This window comes from Mustela erminea, chromosome 16 (genome assembly GCF_009829155.1).
Source record: "Mustela erminea isolate mMusErm1 chromosome 16, mMusErm1.Pri, whole genome shotgun sequence".
Lineage (NCBI taxonomy): Eukaryota > Metazoa > Chordata > Mammalia > Carnivora > Mustelidae > Mustela > Mustela erminea.
The window spans coordinates 22,894,153-22,916,352 of NC_045629.1; the positions used below are offsets into that span (position 1 = coordinate 22,894,153).

General features: G+C 36.9%; 1 protein-coding gene across 5 annotated transcripts in view; it reads right to left on the reverse strand.

The window, feature by feature from the left end:
* The window catches only part of NCOA2 (nuclear receptor coactivator 2), a 303,670-nt gene that overhangs the window by 183,882 nt on the left and 97,588 nt on the right, over positions 1-22,200 (reverse strand). For all 5 annotated transcript variants that reach the window (XM_032316141.1, XM_032316140.1, XM_032316133.1 and 2 more), the window contains exon 2: positions 10,982-11,038. The gene's annotated coding sequence lies outside the window, so the exon portion shown is untranslated. The remainder of the gene's footprint in view (positions 1-10,981; positions 11,039-22,200) is intronic.

Consider the following 22,200-nt stretch of genomic DNA (forward strand, 5'->3'; position numbering starts at 1 on the left):
CTTATTTGTCAGAGAGAGAGAGCGCACAAGCAGGGGGAGCGGAAAGCATAGGGAGAAGGAGAAGCAGGCTCCCCACCGAGCAAGGAGCCCAGTGTGGGACTCGATCCCAGGATCCTGGGATCATGACCTGAGCTGAAGGCAGCCTCCTAGTCCACTGAGCCACTTAGGTGCCCCTTTTTAATATTTTTTTTAATTGAGGAAAAGTTCTAAAGTTTTAAAGAAAAGAACAACAACAACAAAAAACTGGGCTGGCCCCTTTTCGCATCCTTCAAGCAAAAGTACCCATATTAAATCGATTATCGATTTGTGTCTAAACACAAATCGTACTGCTTGAATTATCTATGTAACTTCATTTGAAGCCAAGGAACAGCTTAGTATCATTTCTGTGACCTGCATTTTCCTCTATTAATTAATGTCAAATAATCATTTCTGATACACAATTTAGCAACTTTATGGACTTTCAATGTCATTAGTTGCCACAAGAATATGGACCTACAGACCTTACTGGAAGGGAGGGGACAGTAAACACAATGCTAAGCCTTGGTGACACCTTTACCCATACTTGGTTGGTTTGAAACTTTATTTTTGAAATTCCTTATCTTTTTCGTTGTTGTTCTTTACTTTTTTTTTTTTTAAGATTTTATTTATTTATTTCACAGAGAGAGATCACAAGTAGGCAGAGAGGCAAGTTGGGGGGAAGGGAAGCAGGCTCCCCGCTGAGCAGAGAGCCCAATGTGGGGCTCGATCCCAGGACCTTGGGATCATGACCTGAGCCGAAGGCAGAGGCTTTAACCCACTGAGCCACTCAGGTGCCCCGTTCTTTACTTTTTAAGAGAACAAACTTTCATAGGCAAAGCACTATCAATATTCACTGTATTAAAAGTACTGTGTTTATGTTTATCCTAAAGCTCAACTGACCAGACACTGAGCTAACCATCCTAGAGAAGCATGACTAAGATTCTCCATTTCTTATTCTTTTGTTGCTTAAAGAGTCCAATACAATCACTTGCCATTTCTCTCCTCTGTGGCCCAAGACACCGGATGATGGTCCTCCTTAGCCCCAAGGGAAATGTACTCCATCTAATTATGTCTTTAATCGAAGAGAGAGAAAGAGAGAGAAGGAAAACAATGCCTCAACAACGTGGTTGATCAGCAATGCTTTCTGTGAAAGAGCATGATCAAAAGAGAAAAATTTCCGTCTAAAATGGAACTTGAGGGGCCACCCAGGTGGCTCGGTTGGTTAAATGTCCGACTCTTGCTTTCAGCTCAGGTCATGATCTCAAGGTTGTGAGATCGGGCCCCATATCTGGGCCTTACACTCAGAGCAGCAACTGCTTGGGATTCTCTCTTTCCCCCCGCAACCCTACCCTGAGCTCGTGCTTATGCTCTCTCTAATAAATACAAATCTTTAATTTAATTTATTTATTTACCAGCGAGAGAGTGTGCACAATCAGGGAGTGGGAGAAGCAGACTCCCCAGTGAGCAAGGAGGCCTGAGCTGAAGGCAGATGCTTAACCAACTGAGCCAATGTAGGCATCCCATAAAGAAAAGCTTTAAAATGGAACTTGAGGATATGAAATGGAAAGCCCTGTGCATATGCCCTCAGAAGAATGGAACTTAAGAATCAAGGGACCGATTTCCACTAAATGTCTGATTTAGAGAAGACTGAGACCTATCTCCTAACCAATGAACATCGTCCCAAGAATGACTCCCAATTTTCAAGCCAACAAACTTACTTCTTGGGGTCTGGAGGGACTTTCCCCTCTTTGCATTCTGGCTGGACTTTCCCCCATTTGCATATAAGTACACCCCACCTAAAACCCTCAAAGGACTACAAGTAGCTTGTTACAACAAGTGTTTCCCAAACTGCAATTCCTCTGCTATTCCCAAATACACTCAATTTTCGGTAACAAAATAAAACAAAACAAAAACATCACCAATGACACCTTAGGTTTGAGTCCCAATTTTGCTTCTAATGAGCTAATAAAAGCAGGTGAGCATCACTGGGCAAGTCAACTGGACCTCTCAGTGCCTTCGGTTCCCCCTACCTAAAATGATAATGTAACAGCAGCTACTTAATAAATTGCTTTTGAGGATTATGTGGATTATTATGAGAAGAACTCAGAGCACCACCTGGCACATGATAAGCCCAATATGCATGCTAGCAATAATAAATCATCTTTCACTTCCAAGGACTTTCCATTCCACCCATACTATGGTTGAAACAGGATCTGTGTTGATAATACTTGTTTCCAGATCTGTGTCTCTACATTGAAACCACACTGATGATTGTTCCATAACTAAGAAATGTACTCAAATATAAGCAAACTACATTTAATTAAACAGATGACTTAAACATATACCTCTTAATTTATGCTCATGTCCCAGCTGGGGTTACATCATAGTTATTACTATTTGGTAATATAATGATATTTATTCAATTAATTTATTTATTTTAAAGATTTTATTGTTCAGTGATCTCCACATCCAATATGGGATTCAAACTCATACCCCTGAGACCAAGAATCATGTACTTCACCAACTGAGCCAGCCAGGCACCCCTATAGTGCTATTATTTTAAATAAGACAAATTTATATATACATAATACAACTGACACAGAAATTACATGTATACAGACAACTGTAATGTGAAGAATGTTCTGTGAATAAGACAATGAAAAAATATCAACTGACATGTTGTTCTACCTAATGAGAAAAAATAAAGCAGGATACTTCTAACTCAATTTTCTTCACATCTTTAATTTACAACTTTTGAGCGTTTTCCTCTGACAAAGCTCATGTTGCAGTACTTGATGGGATCAGTTAATCAAAACTTCCCATTTTTGAGATCAGAATAATTTTTCCTACTTAACTTGTTTAGAAGGCGGCACAAAACGTCTTTGCAACTGTTACAAGATTCAATTAAAAGCAGATGAGTTGAAAGACCTGGTTCTGTTTCACTATATACATTATGGCGTAAGAAATAAAATTTGAATACTTTGAAAATAAAAAGTGGTTTTGTTTCAACTTCAAATCAGAGAATTTAGAGACACTCAGGACATGCTTCACATTCTGACACAAGGAATTTATCCCGGGTTTAAGTTGATACAACGCATGCCAAGGCCAAGAACCACGTCTTGCCAAAAGGAATAGTAAATGTTTGTTTTTCCTTTTCTCTCTATCCCTCAAGGTAACCTATATTTATCTCTGCTTCAAATCACTGTGAAAACTTTAACTACCTCATGAAACCTCAACGTGCTATGTAAACAATGATCAGATATATTATTTTCATAACCAGCCCTTGTAATTTAGTAGGAAATAGGACCCTTCATCAACAGAGACCTCAGTAAAAATAATGACTTAATTAAATGAAACACTGAAGCAGAAGCAGAAGTATCACAATAAGCCAAAGATACCAAATGTACTGGAATAAACAAGTAATAACTAAATGCCTCTTATTTGCTATCCCTAAAATAATCACAAAGGCTCAAGAGGTAAGTGTATAGCTCCTAGTGTGGCACGTGTAGACTTGCAGGACAGGGGCTCAGGGACTTGAGGACAGCCACCATGGCAGCATGTTTGTGGGGCCTGTGGCCAGCACAGCGGACAGCTTTCCTCTTAAAAATAAGGAGGGGAAAAAAATAAGATGGGAAATAGATAAATAGGGTGAGTGCACATTATGCAATAATGCACTGGCATTTTGGGTATGTTAAAATAAAAATACATTCACAAGATAACAGAAGTATTTTACAAAAGGCTCTTTTATATTTTCAAAAGATACTTTAAAGAGAAAGTGTGAACTGACCATGACATATCATATAAATAAATCAGTGGACAAGTTCAAAGAAGTAATAACTTACATGTAAGACAATAAAGATTTTATGGAAAAATTTGTGTATTTCGAAGCAGCAGCAACATTAAACACCTAATATCTACATTAGGGAAAAATCTTACATGTTCCAAAGCATCTAGTTGCAAAAAAAAGATAAACTCTAGATTCCACAAGGTTAATAAAACAAAGTCTATTTAGTATATAAATAATGCTCATGAAACAAGCCTAATTTGTCTAAAAGATGTTTAAGTCAAAGGAATTTTACATTTCTAGTCTATTCAAATACAATAGCATGAGTAACCACAATACAGTTCAAAACATGTCAGTTCAAAACTATCTTCTATTTTCACACTTTGTCTTATAATCTATGAAACAAAAGTTTATTTTCTGGACTCTAATAAAACTGCCATTTAATAAAAGAAAGAATTAGAAATCTAGATCAAATCACTTTTTTTTTTTTGTATTTGCCAGAAAGGGAGAACACAAGAAAAGGGATAAGAAGGTAGATGAAGAAGGAAGTCCCCCACTGAGCAGAGAGCTTGATATGGGACTCGGTCCCAGGACACTGGGATCATAATCTGAGCCGAAGGCAGACACTTAACCAACTGAGTCACCCAAGTGTCCCTAGATCAAATCACTCTTTGAGTGACAAAGAACTGAAAGAAATTGAGAGATCACCGGTCTCCCTTTCACCCCTACTCTTGTTACACTAATTGAAGTCACCAATTCAATAATTATGACACAGTTGTTCCTTTTGAAAATATTATTTTATAGTTTAAAATCAAGACTTAGAAGTCTCGGTATTCATATAAGGCACTGGTAGGTCTAAACTTCCCCGTTCATCTTTCCACTGAAATTCACCCTGGCCTATGACACTTCTGCCTTTTCTGTCCTTTTCACTTCTCAAGTGTAGCAAAACTGTGCTCCAACTCGCTGACACTAAGAGGTGGCAAATTTCCAGACCTTTAGGTCAAGGCCACAAAATGTCAAGTGTATGATTTTGATTATAAAATATATCTAACTAGCACCAAAAGTCAAAACTGTTAAAAGAAAGTCCTCAAATTAATCAATTCAAAACCAATTCAGTATCTTTAAATACTTCAGAAAGAAAAAAAAAAGCAGTGAAGTCAAACAATCCTATAGGCTAGGATACCACAAAAATCAACCTTGCATGCAGACATATATTTAAGAAATTCTTCAAAAGTAAACTACATACATTTACAGTATATGGTTAAATTACCCTTAAGCCATTATTAAGTGCTAAATACATCTTATTCTCCTTTTGTTCTTTTTGGATGGGAAGGCAGGGTGTAACTAGGACAAAAAATATATTTCCGTTGACTGTAGATACCCATGAATCATTCATGAGGTAGCAAATAATGCTTAGACAACCTAATGCATGGAAGCAGGGTAAAAATCACAATTTGTAAAATTTGCTGTTAACTTCTCTGGATTCCTCCAGTTTATCTGAGTCTTAAGCTAGCCATGGAAGTCTCAATGGAAACATCTATATCCTAAGGCCAAAGAATCACAGAAAAAAAGAAAAGAAAAAAAAAAAACCTATTTAATTATATGGATATGGATAATTTCATAAATAAATGTTTAATTTATCCTTTACATCTAGATATGGTAAACAATGGAGAATAACATAAATGATCTGAGCTTCGAAAGTAAACTATGACGTGTTTAGTGGAAGCGGCCTGACATATTTGCTATTTTATCTTTAAGGAGATTCTGGCAAGGTCAACTGACTCAAATTCAACACCTATCCAGAAAATAACATGTGTTATCTTCTAAATAACATGTGTCACTTTCCTTCCAAAGTGAGAGTGAACGGCTTAGCTAAAAATCCTACTATCCCAAAATCAAACACCACGTATTCCTGAAGTTACTGTGGTCTCACTTATGTGAAATTTTGCTTACTATGGACCTTGTCCTTAAAGCTAATGACTCTAGTATCCAGATAAGTAACAGTATACAGGTTTGAACTGAAATCTAAAGGCCATCACGACAAGAACAAAGCACACTCTGATAACCATCTATAAACCACTTCTCCCCATTTCCACACACATCCACCCATAGTGCAATACAGAAAACCACAGCTGCGAAATCAGAGTCCACTCTAACCTTCTCAAACAATTCCCACTCTGGTGCTACCTCGCCTAAGACATGTTAACTCAAAGGATTTATACACATATAGACTGGTGATGCTTTTAATTTTAATGATTTCCCAAAAACTCCAGTTACGGCAACAGGAGTCACACTTAGGAACTTCCAATTAAAAAAAGTATTCTCGGGCGCCTGGGTGGCTCAGTCAGTTAAGCATCTGCCTCCAGCTCAGGGACTCAGGTCAGGATCCCAGAGTCGCAGCAGTAGGAAGTCCTGCCTCAGGCTCCCTGTTCTCTCCCTCGCTCTCAAATAAATAAATAAATAAATAAATAAATAAATAAATAAATCTATCTTTATAAAAAAATTAAAGAAAAGAAAATTAAGTGATCTCACAGTAAAATGGCTCTAAACTGAAACTCAACTTTCTTATAATCTAAGAAACAGCCTTATGAATTTTATTTAAAAACATGTTTTTATTATTTTTTAAAGATTTTATTTATTTTTTTGTCAGAGCACAAGCAGAGGGAGTGGCAGGCAGAAGGAGAAGCAGGCTCCCCACTGAGGGAGCTGGAAGCAGGACTTGATCCCAGGACCCTGGGATCACCACCTGAGCCGAAGGCAGATGCTTAACCGACTGAGTCACCCAGGAGTCCCCAAAACCATGTTTTTAAATTGCTGTCTGCAATTCTAAATTTTGCTATTCCAAAATTTAAGTCAATCAGAAAAATCAGGCTCCCCTGTATTTCTGGTATGTTTTTCAACAACACTCTACACTTAACAACAACACTCCGCTTGTCTGTACCTATGGAAATAGCAAGGATATGGTTCTAAACAGATTCCTTAGACTCTGTGATTATCTCAATCTGAAGCACAGCACACTTACCTCAGGAGGTGTGTACCTTTCCCAGAGTCCACTTTGAAAGCCTTGTGAACTCCATACAAATGAAACATTTACTTACGACAGACAGCTTTTTGTTGTCATTGCTGGTGCTACAACCTCTACTACCGTGGGCAGATTAAGACTTTTAGTAAGAAAAGACATTCACAAATCAATGCTCAGGTTTTTTCCTTAAAAGAAAAATCAGAAAGCCAAAATTCAATGTGAAAACACTGAGCAAGGAAATATGGAGTTAAGCCTGTAGCAATATTCCTTTTCCAGTTGAATAATCTGGGGTATTGAAAGTGCTAGTTTCCACGGGACTTAGCATAGTATAGCACAATATAAATAATTAATAAATATTTCCAAAAGGAAGGAGAATCAGAAGGAAAGGAGTCATGGCCCAAACGTAAAAGGAAAGAGGGGAGCAAGAAAGGAAAGTTAAGAGTGCTGAATGAATTTAGCTTCGTGGGGAAAAGTAGGCCAGTCTGTTTACACTAGTGTGTATATAAAAAAGGAGGAAAGTGGAATAGTAAAAATGCTTTCAAAACTGGCCTGTCATCCAAACAGTTTCCAACTGATGGCTCTGTGTCAGTAATACCCACTGCAAGGCAATTTCCACCTACCAGTAGGCCTGAGTTCAGCAGTCCGCTCTGCTCCCCGAAACCAGAAGAGTCTACCCAGGGAGGCTAGGGTTAGGATTCCAGCTCCCATAGTTAAATGACTGAGGGCATTTTGCCAGCTGTCAAAATATTTGTTACTTTCCAGATCACAGTGCCTACCATGCTGACATTTCAAACACCACCAAGTAGCAATACAATTAAATGTCCACAGATTTGGCCTAAAGCAACATATATATATATTTAAATGCTTTCAATGTTTGTATATATTAATACTGATTTTCAATGGCTCAGATCTCCTATTCAAATCAAGCCACCCTGTGTTCAGGGGACTTTTAGACATCTCTTAGTTAAATCAGGCAGTCAATCATTCATCTCACATCTATGAATGAAGAGGGAATTCAAAACCCAACAAATACTCACTTGAAATGTATTTTCAACTATGTCATAGGTAACATGGACATAATTTCTTTTGTGTCTTGAAATGCTTAATAAGATTTTTAGTATTTAGTACGCAATAAAGTATATTAGTATTACAAGAAGTGTATCACACTTTATTGTACTTTGGACAACTTCCCTCTCCATCTATTAGTGTTGAAGAGTTTGGCTCTAACTAGTGGGTGTAAACAATTCTTCGCCCACTCCTCCCCTACCATGTTCTCCCATCCCAAATCTTCTGGCATACAGAAAACAGACTTAAAAATAAATACAAAGTACATATGATTCCACACTGAGTTCAATTTTCCATAGTGAAGAGAAAATTACATTTCAAGGCTATATTGTCAAACAGATTTATCTAATGTTTGCTCCTGTTTTGACTATCAATTCTAAGAATATTTTACTGGCTAACTTTAAAAATGCTTAAAATGTGAAAGTGGAATGGAAATACTGATGTAGATATAGATTAAAAAGCACAGTTTGGTCTGTTAAATAAATTTTGACTTTTTAATTCAAACTACAGAATTCCCTCTCCATACACTCAAATCTGAAATTTATATTTGTACTCATAGACACAAACCTGTTGAAAAGTGTGAGGAAATATAATCAATCTTGTTCTCAAATCAAAATTTTTATGATGTATTCAACAACACTGTCTTCAAGAACATTTTGTCCACAATATTATACATGTAAGACTCAAAATATTTTTATATAATGTCCTTCTCAGCCCTGAAACTAAACTAAATAAAGTTCTATTTGAAGTTCTGTTTGAACCAACTCTGCTCTCAAAACCATGCCACTTCATTTCTTAAATAATTAAAAATATTTTACCAGATATAAATTATTTTACCTTTCAAGATAAGGATTCTAAGTAATTCTATAGTCACTACATTTCATACAACCTGTTCTAAGAAAAATGATTCATCTACCAAACTATAAATGCCATCTGTAAACTATAATTTCTAATATTTCAAGGGATAAAGAATGCTGATTCATCGCATACCACATTTATAATGGAAAAACGAAACCAAATAGCTTTCCCCCATGTGCTTCTTCCCCGTCCCCAAAAGTGAGCATGAAATGAAAGTGCCAGGATGGAACTTTAGTTCCAACTTAGTAGAACTGTTTAGGTAGTCATTAAATTGCTAATGAGTTGTCATGTTTCACAGTTTGAAATAAAGGTTAAAAGTTAGGACCTGCTAATGAAATAGAAGCAAAATAATGTTTGACTTTTAAATTAATTTTGAAGTCCTCACGTATCAATATGATTTTTCTATATTATACTTACTGCCACAAATATGCTTGTATTCAGGGCCATTTAGACATAAAATAGAGCTTGGTGGTTAAAATCAAGGTCTTTGGAGTGGCAAATTGCCACTTACTTGATATGACCTTGGAAAAGTCACTTAACCTCTCTAAGCTTCAATTTCCTTATCTGTTTATTCTAAAGATAACTCAAAAGCACTTACATAATCCCTGGCACACAGTAAGAGAGCAATAAGTAATAGCTGCTGTTATTACTATTATCAAGGGAATCTCTGCAAGTTGCAGTTATAAAATTAAATGTGAATAACAAATAAAAGAAAAAACCCTAAAGATCAGACTTAATAATTCTTTCTATATATGAAAATCATGGTGGCAGAAGAGACCAAAGCCTGAAGAAAGATCAAAAAACAAAACATACAAAACAAACCAAGAAACCAATAATAGCAACCAGTAACTTGGAACACCTAAAGAAAACTGTCAAGGACACAAGGCAATAGGTGGTCTGCATATTCCTATAGCTGTATGTATGTATGTATGTATGTATGTATGTATGTAAGCTCAATGATCAGTGTGGGGCTGGAACTCACCACCAAGGTCAAGAGAGTAAGAGCAGTATGCTTTACCAACTGAGTCAGCCAAGCATCCCTCCTATAGCTCTAGGATAATGAATTCAAACATCAATATAGACGGTGGAAAAATGACCAAAAAAATCTCCCCAAAATCTCCCCAATCTAGAAACCGAAAACTAAGTAAGGAAGTTAAACTTTGTCTCCAATGACAGGTAGTAGGAAATTTTTAAATTATCTGGTTTTTAGATTTTCAATTCCCTTACCCTACCAAGATACCACAAAACCTATCCGATATGGTAGCATAATCCAGTAAGGAAGTAAGTAAGAAGTTCTCAGACCTGCTTCAGGTTTGACCGTAACTTGAAAGAACCTTCTAGGGTAGTGACAAAATAAATAGAGAATTGGAGGCATTATCCTCTGAATTCTATCCTGATTAAGCATACTTTAGGACAGAAAATATGCAACACCGGTAATTTTTCAGAACATTTAAGACCCATATACTTTATCTGATACAAATTAATTTCATATTTAAAAACAGTATAAAAACTATTTCTAGCTTTTATTTATAGAAGCAGAGTTCAATGACTCTGAATATAAATAAATTCTTAGTATTTACTACCCAATAATTAAGCAAACATTCATTCAGTCTTTCCCATATACCAGGTGCTATTCTACAAGTCAGGGATACCATTTTTTTCACCAAGACAAAAATAGTCTCAATTTTCATGTAGCTTATATTTTCATAGGGAAGACTATAAAAAAATAAGAGTATATCAGGTGATAATAAATATCATGATAAAAATCTATCAGGACTGTGTGTTAAGAAGTGACTGACAAGCTATTTCAGACTAGTTGGACAAGAAAAGCCTGCTCATTAAATTTAAAACATTTAGCTCCATTTGCTGCCACAATCAACAGTAGCTATTCTTTTATTTATATACAAAAAGAAATTTATATACAAATGCAAAATGTAAACATTTTGCCAGGCTGGGACATTCTCTATCACCTCATCCAATGGGTATGTGTAAACTCTTCCCAAATATACACAGTAAACACTGATAAATGGTAAGATCACCTGACCTTCAAGTTCATTTCTAAACATATTCCCACAGAATTTTTATAAGACAACAGAAATGCTGAGAAATGTACGTTTTGTTTCTTATTTATATTTGCTTTGTTTACAATTTATTTTGCTAAACTATACTTTTTAAATATTTGAGTTTACTTAAAAATCAAAATATTCCAACAGAATGACTGAACTTTGACTCACCTGTGCCTGTACACAGTGCAGAAGATCTATAAATCTGTAGCCAAATCCAAGAGAAATCTGCAATGCAAACAAACAAGCAAACGTGAATAAAAAGACCCAGAATCCTCTCGGACTCATTAGGGTGGATGTGATTTTTACAACCAATATAAAAGTAACTCATTAATAACATCTCGCCATTAAATTGCATGATAAATCAAGAAGTAGACTTGCTCATTACTTCTATTTTGTTAAAAAAAAAAAGTAAAATATGTAAAGCCTCATTTCATTGTGAATTATGAGGTGTCTAGTCTACATTTTGAGTTCCCACCATAATTCTTACTACATTTCCTTGTATCTGCTTAGGTCTCATCAGGAGCACTGGAAGCTGAGAAGCAGAGACCGGAGATCCCTATGTTGAGACCGCCCCCCTCTGGACCAGCCCAGCATCCAGCGCATAATAACACAGTGCATGGTAAATGTTGGCTAAGTAAACAAATAAATAAAACTCACATTTGCAATCTGAATTTGTTGATTCATAGTTTACTGTAAGGAATCAAAAGGCTCGAAACTGTCGAAATAAAAATCTAAGTCCTAATTATATAAAGAAGTTCAAAAGTGATGGAATAATTTATCTCAAGAAAAAACTTGAGGGAAGCCTGGGTGGCTCAGTCGGTTAAGCGGCTGTCTTCGGCTCAGGTCATGATCCCAGCGCCCTGGGATTGAGTCCCACATTGGGCTCCTTGCTCAGCAGTGAGCCTGCTTCTCCCTCTGCCTCTGTCTGCCATTCTGTCTGCTTGTGCTCGCTCTCTCTCCCTCTCTCTCTCTGACAAATTTAAAAAAAAAAAAAATTTTTTTTTAAAAAGAAAAAACTTGAATAAAATGATGCAAAAATGCCATAAATATATGTGACATATAAATATGCCATATAAGTCACATATATGAATTATATGTACATATATGACAATCTTAACATTTTACAAGAGCAAATGTAGGTAAGGAAGAAATAAGCATTTCAATCATGAAGGCACCTGCTCTTCTGCATGTATCTTTGAGAACAAAGACTTTGTAACTCCAAAGGAACCTGCAGCATTTTTTCTGATCCACACAAGAACCACTTCCACTGCACTAAAGAAGTTTGTTTCCAAGATGCACAGTAAGGTATACAAACAAGTACATGCTTATGTTGTTTTCTGTGTATTAATGTTTACTATTTTAAATCTAAAGAGGTCTAAAGGGGAAGAAAAGAGAAAAAAGTCCATTTTGAGTTTTACCAGGACCTGATCAGGCTGGAGATCTGGAGATCATCCAATGTAATGAAATGCTGCTAGGGTGTTAAAGATGATTCATGAAAAACAAAAAGAAAATCTGTATGCAAATAAGAAGTTATCACAGTAAGTAAAACGAATGGATTCTCCTCAAGTGGCAGTCAGTGAGCAGTGTGCAATAAACTGTTATGTAATAGGAGTCATCAATTCTTTCTGGCTCTGCTAGGCTAAATGTATTCATTATGCTGGCCTACTTAACAACTAATTCTATACCAACAACTAATTCGCTCAAGGACATCACACTACGCAACAATCAACAGCCAAAAGTTGTGACTTTTAGTAGGAGTGATGTTATTAAACTATTACTGCTTGATCTACAATTTTCAGTAAGTTTTCACTCATGTGCTAAGAGAGTATGAGAAGGTGCCAACATACCCATGCTGATAAAAGACATAGGACACATAAAGGTGTGGATCATTTCCACAGTACAAAATATCTTAGTGTAACATTCTAAATAAGAAGTATTAATAAAATACTTAAAAACACAGAATCACAAAATGTCTTAGAAATTACTAAGGGAAAATCTCAGTCATTTAAGCCAGTAGTGCGGGCAGTAACAATTCTGCCAGAAAGCCACATCGCTCTACTCTTGACAGCTTTTCACCAAGTTCCTTCAGAAATGCATTTCAAGGAAGGGAGAGGGGAAGAAGTCTTTCCTGATCCTGGCAGACACAAGGGAGGCAGGAAGCTTACAAGAAAGGGTGGAGGGATACAGGTCACCTTCTTCTTTCTTACTACCATTGCTATTTCCACGGTAGGAGCTTAAAAAGACAAACTGCCTCTCCACAAAGCAAAGGGTCACCGTTAAAAGGCAGCATGGAGGGGTGCCTGGGTGGCTCGGTCCCTTAAGCCTCCGATTCTCGGTTTTCAATTGAGGTCAAGATCTGAGGGTGGTGAGATTGCTCAACCGTCAGCATGGCATCAGCTTGAGACTCTCTCCTTCTGGTCCCCCTGCCCCCAAACTCTCTCTCTAAAATAAGTAATTAAATATTAAAAAAAAGAAGAAGAAGAAGAGAAAAGAAAAAGAAGACAGCATGAAACGGTGGAAAGAATCTCGTATGGTTAAGCATCATCAGACAGACAGACCAGTTTCGAAACCTGGCTTTATCATATAAATACTGCTGCTGTTAATATTATTCTATCATTAGCGGCAGCTTAGGTATGTGACGTAGGAAGTATTACTGTGAACTCAAATATAAAATGAGGATAATAATGTCCTGTTTGCAGCAGTATTAAATGAGATGATTACATAAAGCACCCGGTATACAGTAGGCATTACATTTATCCTACCAAGTATATGATCCTGCTAAATTATGCTAGCTCTGACAAGTAACCCAACGAAATGATGAAAAAGTAGAAGCTTCAGGCCTGTCCTACCCTCAGTAACCACTTTTCCTTGGAACGTCCTAATGGCCTTATCTGCTGATAACCCTCCAGAGAGACTGCTGGGAAATTTCTGAACCAGGGCTACCTTAAAATGACATCAACAGTTGGGGAAAAAAAAAAAACTACCTAATTTCAAATATTACTATAAAGTTCAATCAAAACAGTGGGGTATTAGCATAAGGCTAAACAACAGAAGAGAACACAGTCCAGGAACAGTCCCACACATTTATATCAATTTATATTCAACAAGGTCCAAAGTAATTTAATGAGAAAAAGTCAGTCTTTTCAACAAATGATGCCCAAAACTGTTATACACATAGAGAGGGAAAAAGAACCTTGACCTTTACCTTGTACCATGTACAAAACTTAACTCAAAATGGATAGGAACATAGACCTAAAAGTAAGAACTAAACTATAATACCTGTAGAAGACGATCTTAGAGAAAATCATTTTAGATTAGGAAAAAATTTTTAGCTATTATACCACATAAATGCATGTATATTTTAAATGCATAAAATAAAAATGAAGACCATAAAAGAAAAAACCTGATAAAATGAAAAATGGTTTGGAAGTTTCTCATCCTATAACCCAACAATTTCATACCAATGTGTGTTTTCACTTCTCTTGGGGACAGATGACCATACAAGCAGTTGTGCAAGGATGATCCTAGCAGTTATGTTTAGAACAGCTGGAAAGTGCAAACAACCCAACTGTTTATCTTTGAAGGATGGATTTTCTAGAATGCAGGACACCATGCATTGGAATACCACTCGACAACAAGGAGTGAATGACTCGTGAATGCAGCAACATGAACCTTAAAAACACGTGCCAAATCAAAGAAGCCAAAGATAACATGTTATGTAATTCCATTAATTTGAAATTTCTAGAAAAAGTAACACTACAGAGGGAAAAACAGGTTAGTGCCGTCCTGAGTTAAGGAACAGAAGTGGGGAGCGCCTGAAAATGGATACAAGGGAACTTTCGGGCTGACAGACTGGTTCTAAAACTAGATTGTGGGTGATTCTAAAGAAAGATGTGTAGGAAACACAAGGCACACATACCTGCGTACGTTCACTAAAACTCATCCTATAATACCCTTAAAATGGGTGCATTTCATGCTATGCAATTTATACCTTAATTTTTTCAATGCTAAAAAAACTATAAATGATTTTTAAAAACCACTATGTACCTGCCCTTTCTTCTTAGGTGATAGTAATGATTACTGTGTCACTAAAGGGATGTAAGGGACAAAGGCAGTTGTATGGGGTTTTTTTTTTTAAGATTTTATTTGTTTGACAAAGAGAGTGGGCTCACAAGTAGACAGAGAGGCAGGCAGAGGGGAAGAGGGAAGCAAGCTCCCTGCTGAGCAGAGAACCCAATGTGGGGCTCGATCCCAGGACCCTGAGATCATGACCTGAGCCCAAGGCAGACTGAGCCACTCAGGCACCCCGAAAAAGGCAATTTTAGTAGCAAATGGTGCAAACATCTGACAAGGAGAGCATCAACTTGGCTACACGAATAGCACATCATGACTTTGAGGCAAAAAAACCAGGACTGAGCACACATCGCATGGAAAAAGACTGCTGACAGCATTAAACCTACAGACTGATGATTTTTCAAAAGGTAGCAGGGGGTTAGGAGAAGATAGCCTCCATTCTCTCTCTCTCTCTCTCTCTCGATCTATCTATTTACATGAAGAGTTAGGAACAGAGCCAGAGGAAGCAAAGCAAGCTAGGAAGAAAATGAAGTGACATCTGCGATACCAGCTAAAAGAGCATGTCGTGCGACCAGAATGAGAGATGGGCCACAGACTGCTGTTCTGTGTACCAGCACCACCGCCATCATCATCGTCAATCACTGCTATTTCTTAAATGCTTCTGGCAGAGGGCTTTATATAAGTTACCCACTTTCATCCTCCTGACATCTCTAAGAGGCAGGTATTGCTACACTCACCTCCATTTTGTAGATAACGGAAATGTAACTGACAAGTGAAGCACTCTGTCCAAGGTCACAGGACTAATGCAGTGGTAGTACGATAATTTGTTTTCTTTTGGCTTAAAAACATAAAAACTCTCAAATAACTTAACAGACATGCCTTTTTTTAAAAAATTATTTATTTATTCATCAGAGAGAGAGACAGAGCATGAGAGAGCAAGCACAAGCAAGGGGAGGGGGAGACAGAAGGAGAAGCAGACTGCCCGCTGAGCAGGAAACCCTGTCAGGGGACTTGATCTCAGAACCCTGAGATCATCACCTGAGCTGAAGGCAGATGCTTAACCAACTGAGCCACGCAGAGGCCCCAGAGAACATGTCTTTAACTCGGCATGTTTCAAACTGTAATACATCAAGAGGAAAGTCATGCTTTCAAGACTTAATTATGAGAACTATTTCAGATTATTAAACAAGACACTGTATTTTTATTTTATCTATATTACATACATTTTATATAATATGAAAAGGTAACCTAAAGTATGGCTTCCACAAATTTTAATAAAATATTATATTAAATATTAAGCAATATAATATTAAATATGTAAATATTCTTATTAATTACAAAATATTATAATATTAAGATCCCAAATTTGATGTGTTGCAAAGTCTTAATAATATAAATAATGTATAAAGAATGTGGACTATATAAGGTATAATTCTTTCCCAATTATTAAGCTGATGCTAAAAATAACACCTAGACTACTCAAGAATAATTTATAAGGTAACTGATTAACTTCTATATATACTTCAGACAGCTTATGTTTTCTTTGTTTAAAAGTCTCTACCTACTCTGCAGACAATGACTCTTAACTAATTAAACTCTTTAACAAATAATTCTCATTTTCCAAAGTCTTTTAAGAGGCTCAACAGTGTCATCTAAAGACTGCCTTAAAACGACATTTAGTTCATAACTTTTGTATTAACATTAATTGACCTTGTAATTATTCTTTCCAACTACTCATTCTGCCTATTATACATCTAACTTAAGGTTCTTAAACTTGAGGTTTTGCTTAGAGAAATCTTCTGTTTTTGAGAACTCGTGCCTAAATTACTGAAGCCCCATCTTAAGATATTCTTTTGTTACTTTAATTCAGTTTAATAAAATGCTTTCAGTTCAGTTAATTTTAAGTTAAAACAAGTAGAGACTTAGATTTATAAATGAATAACTTCTACACTAAATGTAAAAAAAAGTTCGAAACAAATATATAGGAAAGGATATATCATCAGTTTAAAAATCCCTAAGCAAAATTTAAATAAATAAATAATAATAAACAATTCCTAAGCTACAGGCAGGTGCACATATATAATTGATGTATATGATATAGTGAAAAACAGCCTACCTATCAAATTCATAAATCTCATATGATCATTCCTTTCTTTTTTGTCTCTCACAATGGTCCGAACCAAAGAAAATAGAGCAACTATCATACAACAGTAACTCTTCAAAGAATAGTATTCTTGTCCAGAGACAGACTTACAGGAAAAATTAATGTCATACATGTAGCTGAATGAACAAGGCTCACATCTGGAAGAGAACTAAAGATACTAATTTGGAGTCACTGGGGGCGCACGGGTAAAAAAAAAAAAAAATTGTGGAGTCACTACCATAAATATCGCATTTACATCCAAAGAAATGATTAACATTACTTAGGGAGAAGACAGAGGCAGAAAGAAGACCAGCAAAGACAGGTCCTACAGAGTCCAAGAGGAGACAGTTCCAAGAAGAGAGTTCTCCATGCTACTCAGAATTCCATGGTTTCTACTTGCTCTGGCAAGCTGAACGTGCTGATGACCTTCCTAAGACAGTTTCACTGGAATGACAAAGATACAAAGCAGACTGAAGAAACTGAGAGTATTGACAAATGAATAGGATACAAGGATTTTGGCACAGCATGTGCAAATGATTACTATCATTATTACCTCATGCTGAGGTAATATGATTACTATCATTATATACCTCATGTATATCCTGCAAAATTAATCTTCCCCTCTAGACTGTGGGCTTCTTGAGGGCAAGGCTAAGGTTTCGTCCCCCGCCTTTGGTTAAGGAAACAACCTGCTGCTAGATTAGTGATTTTTAAACAACGCTCCTACAGAAGTCCTGGTGCTCTAATTAGGGAGCTTAGGCCCAAAATTCACACAACAATACAGTCTTCAATGGAATTATGGGAAAGAATAGAAAAAACAAGTTACTGAGCAGAAATTAATCTTTCTTAAACAAAGATAAAAGGCTCAGAGATGACTCCCAACCAAGACTACAGCATGCCAATCTGACAACCAGTCTTCCCAAAATAAAAGGCCCCAACATGCAACGAGTAGAATTTTAACTGTTTTTCTCCAAATAATGCAGATAATCTTTGCCCGGGATGTTTCCTTTCATTCTCCTTAAAATGAGAATAGCTCCTGAAGCTTACTGTATATACCAGAATAGTAGAGGATTTCCATATATTATCAGTTTATTTTTCGCAACAAACCAGTCTGAGACAAAATGTCTACCTTCCCTAATAAAATGTATATCCTGCAAATATCAACAGTAGAGGAAAGAAATCCACTTAGGGAGAGAAAATAAAATAGGACTGTGAACTCTTCTCATAAACTTACCTTCTCCTGAGGTTTTCCTCCCTAATTAATGCTGCAATGACCACTCTGACTGATACAAAATAAGCCTACAACCCTTCCCTAATACCCCTGAGGACAATGCACACAAGCCTGTGTAAAACTTACTTCAGTACCTCAGTACCATGGAGCAACAAGAGGTAAGTAACTGTACCAAAAGCAACACAAACTACACAATCTGCCTACACAGGGCAGGGACACCATCTTCACCCCCAGCACTAGCAGTAATTTCAAAAACCAGCCTCACAAGGACCAGCACAAACTTTCTGTCCCCGCTCTGAGTTTCTGTTTTTCTCTCTCAGGACAGGCCTCTTTCCCCAAATTATTGTCAAAGTCAGTTCCCATCTCCTAAAAGGGGCGGGGCGGGGGGGGAGGGGGCACGCCTTTCAAAAGCATATGACCATATTAAGCTAATCATCATTTCAACACAATAAAAGCAATATTCATTAGTTCCCCCTACATACATACACACACACACACACAGAGTAAGAAGGAGGATAGGAGTCTTCTTAAAAAGATGTTCTGTCACACCTATTTTATAATCAGGAAAAGGTAACACAGTTTCTCTAAAGTTATAGGACATGTGATGGAGCTGGTGTCAAGCCCATGACCACCTGGCTCCCGGCATTAAGTTTGTACCACTCTGATCGCCTGCTAGGCAGCACCAATCTTTAAAAAAAATAAATAAAAGCAGAGGGGAAAGTAGCTAGCAAGCCCTAAATGGTACTTTTCAAAAGCTGAAAACAGTTTACACATATGTATAATACATGTTCATGGTTGTGATCTTATGTCACAGGTAAGTTTTTAAAAGTAAAATTATAAATTTATATAAGATAGTTAAATGTAGCAATATTTTACAGAGTTCCAGCAAGGATATGGTATTCCAAAAATGAGTACCAGATTCCTAAGAAAAAAGCTATGCAACTTACTATGTTGGAAAATGGAGAGCTTATCCCTGGAGGACAGTTAGTACCTAGTCAAATGTTTATTGTCTGTCTGTATGATCTCACTGAGTCAACCCATGGATCCAACTGTCACTCAGAAGAATTATTACCAAAAAAGATATTTCATCAGAAATTTGCTTTATTGTCTGGGTCTATATAGTTTCCTATTCTGTTAAAAAATGTAAAATGCAGTTTTTCATTTTGCTGCATATCTAGGTTCTGACAAAAACAGTGAAGAATATTGGAGAAAATGGGAATCCTGTGGCATGAGCACCATTCTGAATAAAAATTTAGCTCTGGAAGAAACTTGAAAATAACTTGTTTTAACTACTCGTTTTAAAGAGGGAAACTAAAGTTCAAAGAGATTAGTACTTCACTAGTACCTGACAACAACAGTACCTCACCCCATCATCTTACTAAAGCAGTTAGTTATGAACCCCAAAACAAACACTACCTTAAAGACACTGGTTTTCCCATCATATCTTAACTACTATAGAAATCATCATCAAATTTATGTGTCAACCTTCACATCACAGAAGGGCATTACATAGACTAAAATGTATGACAGGTAACTTAGTTGTGAATCTAGAACATGTAAGAAAACATCTAACAGGGACCCCTGAGTGGCTCAGTGGGTTAAGTTGCTGCCTTCAGCTCAGGTCATGATCCTAGGGTCCTGGGATCAAGTCCCACATCAGGTTCCTTGCTCAGCAGGGAGCCTGCTTCTCTCGCTGTCTCTGCCTGCCACTCTGCCTGCTTGTGCACACTCTCTCTAACAAATAAATAAGTAAAATCTTTTTAAAAAAAATCTAACAATACAAAATATACAGGGTAAGGAGGAGAACTACTTTTTGTTAAGTATCAGATATCAGCTGCTGTGATACAATTGTTAGCAGCATTATTTTTACTATTTCCCACAAACAGGTTTCATTCACATGGCATCTATCAATTCCATTTTGCAGGTGAGGAAACTAAGTCAGAGAACTTAAGTGATTTGCTGAAGTTAACCAAGAGGAAGAACTAGTAGTGGGATCTCTGTTCTTCTGAATTCAAGCCCTCCACTCTCCTCTGTTGTTTCCATCTCAGTTTCTTCTCCCGGGTTCCACTCCTCTGCACTTCTGGCCCTACCCACCACCTTCCTCCCCACACAGAAAAAACAATTTGGTGTCAAGGAGATGCTTTCTAACATCCAGCTATTACAAAAATAGCCACAAGCATCAGTCACCCAACAAATTCACTCAGTACGACCCACTGAGTTGCCCCAAAATGCGTCACTAACAAGATTATTCAATTATCGGCCTGTTATGCCTATATAAGCAAAGAAAACAGAAGAAACTACTACTACTGCAGGCTAAAAGACAGGTGTGAAGAAAAATTTTCAAGAGCTGTGACAAGAAGAGAACTTTATCCCACACAAAGAATTGAATTTTAAAAAAAAAAAAGAAAGCAATTCTAAAATCTAACGTGGAAGAGCTAAGAAAACAACCCGTGGTGGCTGAATTTTTCCTCCATCTGGGAGCCTCAAAGTCCAAGAGCATAAACAAATGTCCACAAAATTTTCTAGTATCATATTTTTGTTCCAATGACAATCTAAAATTACTTATATAGATATGCTAAATCATATGGATAACCATTATTATCACTGATGACTTTCTGTCATTTCATTTCGGTACTCGCATTTATGCTTAACAGGTGGAGTAAGACTAAGACTAGCATTATTTCAATGTCTTTCATACCGAGTCTTGAGAAACAAAGCTTCCTGTTAGTTTAAGGAAAGTATCTTCACACGAATAATAGGATATGCTGAACTGGATGGAACCTGAGCTCAGCGGATTGCAAACAGCAACTCTGTTACAACCAGACAACACTGCCTGGCGCTGGTAATTTAAATCTTATTTTGTTTTATAGGTCCTAATGAAACTAACACCTTTCTGCACTGAAAAGGAATCGAGTAACATAGACTAAAATGGATGTTTCTCAGGAGGACCATTACGTCAGTTAATTCCCCCATGGTTTACATAATAAATATGGCTATGAAATGTAGACTTTGAAAAATCCTTCAGGTACAACTTTTTTTTTTTTTTTTTTTAATTCTGCTGACAGATCAAAATAAGGCCCTACCAGAGTGGTTCCTAAAATGTCTGTGTACAGCTCAAGAACAAAGCTTTTCCAGGTTTAAACCTAAATGAGGGGAAAAAATGCAGAGGTTTATTTTCTATAGAGGTAAATTTTATTAAATTTTAGCATTCTCCTTTATTATTAGATTGTGAGCTTATTATATTGTGGGGTTAAATTTTCCTTCTTTTTTTCTGAAATGGTGGTTGTAGCTCCTTGTCATTTTTTTTCATGTAATAACTTGACAAAATTCAAAATTTGGCAATTCTGTCATCAGTTCCCTAGATTTGGAGGGAGATTTATTTATTTATTTATTTATTTGACAGAGAGAGAGAGAGAGAGAGAGGGATCACAAGTAGGCAGAAGGGCAGGCAGAGAGAGAGAGGGAAGCAGACTCCCTGCTGAGCAGAGAGCCCGATAAGGGGCTTGATCCTAAGACCCTGAGATCATGACCTGAGCCAAAGGCAGAGGCTTTTAACCCACTGAGTCACCCAGGTGCCCTAGGGGGAAATTTTTAATAACACATAGATCAAGATCTCTAAGTACCACTGCCATCTAGTATGAAATGGTGTATTTCTACACACACGTGTGCACAAGCTCACATGCACACACGCACACAGAAATACAAATATAGGTAATCCCTTCTGGCATCATGGGTAAAATTCATTTTGAGCATGAACTCCCAACCAAAAAGTTCTTGCTTCTACCCAAAGAAATTTTTAACACTCCTCCCTAGCACAGGTCTAAGACAAAGAGCACTCCAGGCACACAGTGTGGAGACTGGGAGAAAGGAGCTACCATCAGGTCCCTAAGTACTTAACAGCAGACGTTTTGCTGAACATCCTATAATAAAAACACAACC